The following is a 5,599-nucleotide window of genomic DNA, read 5'->3' on the forward strand; positions in this document are numbered from 1 at the left end:
AAATGTTTCATAGTAAAAATAAACTTGCTCAGGCAAAACTGGCTGGAGATTCTTAGTTGGCATCTTTTGGCAGTGCTCAGAAAGCAGCAAGCATGCCTTACTTTAACATTAACTTTTTTTTTCTTTTTTTTTCTTTTTTTTTTCTTTTTTTTTTTTTTTTTTTGCATTACAGTCATGTCTGTAAGTGCTTCCTGAAAGCTGCTTTAGTCTAAATAAAGATCTAGGATTTCACCTTTGTTATTTCTGCTGTTAATACACTCGATTAAAAACAAAACCAAACATAATTAAATAAATTATGTGAGACTTAACAAATGATTCCAGCATCAAGATATTTTTTTCAAAAATGTGTTCAGTTTTTAAACAGAGGTGGACTGAAACCAAAACACTACAAGAGAACATTTCAATGCCAAGTGCAGAGAAAGATGCATTTAAACACAGACAAGTGCTCTCTTGCATACCTCTGTCTGTAGTCCTCACCCATAACTGCTGAGAGACCTTCACTGAAGCCCAGGATCATTTAACCACCTCACACTAGTTGAGGCTTGCTGGGAAGTTTCCCATTTATGTTGGAGCCCGTGACAGAGGGAAATTCTACACTTTGAGAAATGCAGACCAGTGTTCCCCTGCTATCTAACGGAATTATTTTTAAACATGTATGTGTAGTCATAAACAGATGTATAAGTATATACATATATATGTATAGCTTTGTTTCCTTAATGTAAGCTATGACACCTACAAAAGAATTACATAAAACACCGTAAATTACAGCTAATGCACAGGTGTGTTTGATTTCTTTTTACTGTGAAGATGAAAAGAAGCATCAAGGACACAATTATGCTCTGTCATAGCCAAGAAATTTTCAGCCATAGGAAAATTCCACAGCTTAACCTTTCATATGGAAGGGGTTCCATTAGAAGAACGAGGTAATAGCATCTGATTCACTTCTACATAAATCATTCAATTATACCACCAGTATCAAGGAAAAAGAATGGACTAGGACTTGAGGATTGTCTTGGCCACTGGATGCACCTTAAAAGCATCTAAAATCAGTCACTTGAGAACAGTAAAACAGAGAGAGAGAGAGAGATTTTTATTATAGTGTTCTGAAGAGTGTGGCACCACCGCCTTTATATGAAGCTATGAAGAGCAAGTCCATACTCTGACTTCTGATTTAGATACAGCCACATCCCTCCCAAATACAAAGAGGAGGAAGGGAATAAGGCCTGCTCCTCATGCTCCGCACTGAACTACATGCTTTTTAGTAGTGCTTTTTAGTGTTTCAGATTTTCACAACAAACAAACACACACAAAAGAAAAGGATGAGACTGAAAATCAATAAAACTAAATGAAATACTTGCCTGCAGGAAAGCACAAATCTTTAAAAGATAAAGGCCTAGATCTGTAGTCCACATATGAGCACAACATGTATTAAAGCAAACAAGTGTACTGCTACTGTATAAAGTGAAAAAGTAGAGCATAAAAAGGAAAAAGACCTGATTCTGTCTGCAAATCCCACCTAATTCTTAAATTTAGGACTTCAGTTTAGCAAACTTTCCATCTACAATAATATTTCAAAAGAGCAAATGTGTTAGTTATGATAATCTCATTCTACCATTTTAAGTCACATGTTGTTTGTGTGGGTGGCTGTAAGTCTGCACACTTGTATGCAAACAAATGGAAGAAAAGCCTGAACGCCTGCCAAACCAAAAAGGAAATAAACAGCAGGGAATTAAATGATTTTTTTCAGACTTCTGAGAAACAATTTCAAGGAAGAAAGAGTAAAACCTGAAAGTACAACAAAGTAGTTAGCAGTAACTGAGGCTTCTTGGGTCCTAGATCCTGTTAAGGATCTGTTCAGGTGTATCCAACCCCAGTGTATTATTGAAAATCATAAATTTTTAAGGCCATGTGGGATCATTAGTTATGATCATCTCTTTTCATCTACCACAGGCTATAAAGAGGCCTCAATAAAACCTAGTACCTAGTGAAACAGGAGAGGATCTTTTAGGACACTGTCAATTTTCACATGAAACATTTAGTCCTTCTTATTCTTAGGGAAACTGCGCCAGCTGTGTATTCTCCTATGCACATTTTGACTATATTTATCATATGACTCATATGAGTAATTCTCTCCCTTGCAGAGTACTTGAAGAGGAAGAGGAAGCTTAGATGGAATTTCAGCTGAGATCAGGGTCTCTTTACCTCTTTCTGAGGTAAATTTTATCCTGTGCCAGTGCATATTCACATTAAAAGGAAAAATCCACAGGGTACTCAGCAAAGGTGTTCTTTGGCCATTACAGAATCTTGTTCACATCCAAAGGCAAAATCAAAAAAACAAAGAAGTTCAACAAGGGAAAAAAGTTCTACCTCGTGGAATTGAAGAACCAGCAATTGAGACCACTGTGCAATGAGCAGCCCAGCTGAGCCTGTAGCAGAGTTTGGTGCTTCTATAGATAGGCCTAGTATTATCCTAACCACAGCCTTTTTCTCCTGCATGCTGTTTGTTGGCTCCCTGGTCTAGGTTCTCACCACATTTGAAATCATCAACTTCATTCACCAGCCTCTTCTTTCATTAGCAGGAAAACAGAGAGGGAATTATCATACTACCTGTTGACTCTCCTTCTGTGTTGCATGTATAAGTAATGAATGCACTTATTATAATAGCAAAACTCGGTAGTGAACATCCAAAGATGTGGAAAATTGTATTTAGCTGGGATAAACAACAAACCTCAACAGTTTATTTCTTCATTTCAGTGCTGAACCTCTCCTTCTTGCTTGGCAATAGAGTTTTTTTGATCTCCATTAATGCAGAAAATAACCATCATGGACTAATCAAATATATGATTCAGCAACAGAAATGAAAAAGCCCAGTTATACAGTAGAGACTCAAGATATCTCAGACTTGACTGACAAAGTAGAAAAGAGGGCTGAAGTTTTCTCATAAGCAAGGATAAAATCAAAGACATTCATGTCTGCTGACTCTTGTTTTCGTTCTGACCATACCGAGAAGCAGTAATCAGTATTAGTCAGGCAACAGGATACAATAATCCTTCTGAGGGGCTGTGTAGCAATTGTTGCAGGAATATGCATTTTACCTCAACCCCCCACTCAGGGGTCTACCTCACATTGGCAGTAAGCACTCTGACTTTCTGGTCAAGAAAAGTATTTCATCAGGAAATAGCAACCCCTATATGAATGGTTTTTGTATACATATATAATAGGCCAAATTTCTGTCTCCTGTCTTAGAACAGATGTTATCCCACTGTGTCTAGAGAAGAGAGAGAGAAGAAGAAGAAGTGACAAGAAGCCACAAAAATTTTACTTAATTTGAAAGGTTGTTCTTTCACCTCTGCAAATAGCTCAATTTTTGTCAGCCTACTGTTACTACTCTGTGTTCTGCATGTATCACACCAGGATTTTAAATACCCAGTACTTTTGAAATGTCTTGAATTGCATGAATATTTTCACTGAAAAGCATGTTTAAAAACTGAGCTACCACTAAGTTAACCTTTTGAAGCTCAGCATGGAAAGACTTCAAAAAAAGCATTTATTCTGAAATTTAAAATAACAAATAAAAAGTAGAACAATGAATTATCAGAATATGAGCCCCAAATTACTCTGTTCTATTTTATCATGTATTTCATCATTAGTTTTTCCCCTCTGTTGTTATCTGAAAGTTTTTCTCTGGTTATTACTGAAAAAGTCCCATTTTAATTTCCAGACACACACACACAAATAAATAAATGAAAATCAAGACTATACACAGTTAAGAGCTACTGAAACTGAGAATATAAAAATGCAATTTCTCACCCTCTCCTAAAGCTCCTAATATCAGAGTAAAGATATGCTTAATAAAGAGAAATTGCAAGCAAGTAAAATACTGCTTCTCTTTCTCATAAGGGTGTGGTGAAAATTAATTCTTATGCAGAAAGTGTTTTAAGATCTTTGCATGAAAGGCATTACTTTGGTTAATAGCAAAGTATTATTATTAAGTGTTATTAAAATAAATTGGAAGCAGAGAACATCATAAATGTTTCCCTGTAGGTTAAATCTGAGAACTGGTCTCTACTGCCTTGTATCTCAGGTTTAACCTTTACAGCATCGCCGCCATATGCATCTCATTTACACTGTAGAGATAAGGCTCCCCTGGGCCACCAGACTCCCAGCCATGGCCTAAACAGCTAGTTGACAGACAAAATGCTGTAACTGCTATGAAATTTTGGAATGTAATTTTGGAATTACCTTACAGAAGGTAACAAACAGAAGGAAATAAAGAATGATTTCATGTCACAATTTGTATTTTAGTTAAAATGTGTTTTGCTGTAACGATTCAAGATTGTAAGTAAATAACTGTGTGGAAATGCAAACCTCTTCATTTTGAAGGACATACCTTTACATTATAGCTGTAATCATGACCTTCAAATCTATATCTACCCTTAGAAAAACTCCAAGCCTTAGAAGGTTTTGCTAGAAGGTGATGAAATGAAGGAGCAGACTTATCAGGTTTCTCTCTGCTTCTTTCTATTGTTTTTAATGCTTTTAACTGTGTCTGTTAAAATGCCAGCCCTGGAAATGGTTGTCCTCTGTGTGATCACAAAACAAATATATCACGAAACACCATCAGTGTATACTTGCTAAACTTTCAGTAGGGTCCTCCAGCATAGGCCTGAAGAGATTGTACTGCTCATGAATTTCCTGTGTCAAAAAACAGGCTGTATAAGGACATAGGTGAATATATCAATCAGCACACTGATATCCAGCTGAATTATGGGCTCTCAGAAGTGAGGAATGTAAATACGAGGCAATAGTAAAAAGGTCTGCTTAGAAATGTATTAACTGGGATTGGAAATAGAAAAGAGAATTCAGCTGAAAAGAACCAAGACAAAAATGATAGAGTAGGCACTTCAGCTACTAACTCTGACATTTTCTGGTTTTGATTAAGATGTCAAAAATGGAGAGGGAGATATTTAGTTTATAAAATTGTTATTATTGACATATAAAAATTATAAAGCTTTTAAAGGTATGTAAAATTGCCAATAAAACAAAATGCATTTTGTATTGTTCTCATAAGGGTTATTTAGAAAGGTACCTTGGCATAGGAAAAACTGTGTATCCTCTTGTGAACACCTGTGAACTGTTGAGTTTAATTGGGCAACAGCTGGTGCTGATTGTGGGTTTTCTTGCTGTATCTCATTACTGGTTTCCCCTTTGCTCTTTCCTGATTCAGTGTTGCTGGTGTGTGCTGCTTAAAGGACCCTTGCAGAAATAGTTAAAGATAGTTAAAGAGTGATTGAAAATGTTTCTGTGTACATCTGTGTACTAGTGAGCTTACTCAGAGTATAGCAGATGTGTGATATACGTAGGTGGTGTTCTGGGGGGATATCACACATTGGCTGGCAGTCCTCACAGTGTCTTTCATTCTCCATCTAGGCATCAAGTTTTTCTGCAGAGGTTAAGAGAAGCTGTGATTTAAAGCTATTTATAGGCTAAAAAGCCCTCAACCGCCCCCGCCGGGCCGCCCCCCCCAAAAAAAAAAGAAAAAAAAAAAGGGAACCACCCATAAAAACCTTGTTATTTCACAGTAGAATATATTCCTTGC

The 5,599-nt window shown here is 36.5% G+C and overlaps 1 long non-coding RNA gene across 1 annotated transcript in view; it reads right to left on the reverse strand.

Moving 5' to 3' along the window:
* The window catches only part of LOC118156782, a 30,088-nt gene extending 24,953 nt beyond the window's left edge, over positions 1–5,135 (reverse strand). Inside the window, exons 1-2 of the long non-coding RNA XR_004746435.1 lie at positions 5,090–5,135; positions 4,391–4,695 (exon numbers count right to left, since the gene is read on the reverse strand). This is a non-coding gene — a long non-coding RNA (uncharacterized LOC118156782). The remainder of the gene's footprint in view (positions 1–4,390; positions 4,696–5,089) is intronic.
* Between the last annotated feature and the right edge of the window lie 464 nt (positions 5,136–5,599).

The sequence above is a fragment of the Oxyura jamaicensis genome, chromosome Z, assembly GCF_011077185.1.
Source record: "Oxyura jamaicensis isolate SHBP4307 breed ruddy duck chromosome Z, BPBGC_Ojam_1.0, whole genome shotgun sequence".
NCBI classification, from domain to species: domain Eukaryota; kingdom Metazoa; phylum Chordata; class Aves; order Anseriformes; family Anatidae; genus Oxyura; species Oxyura jamaicensis.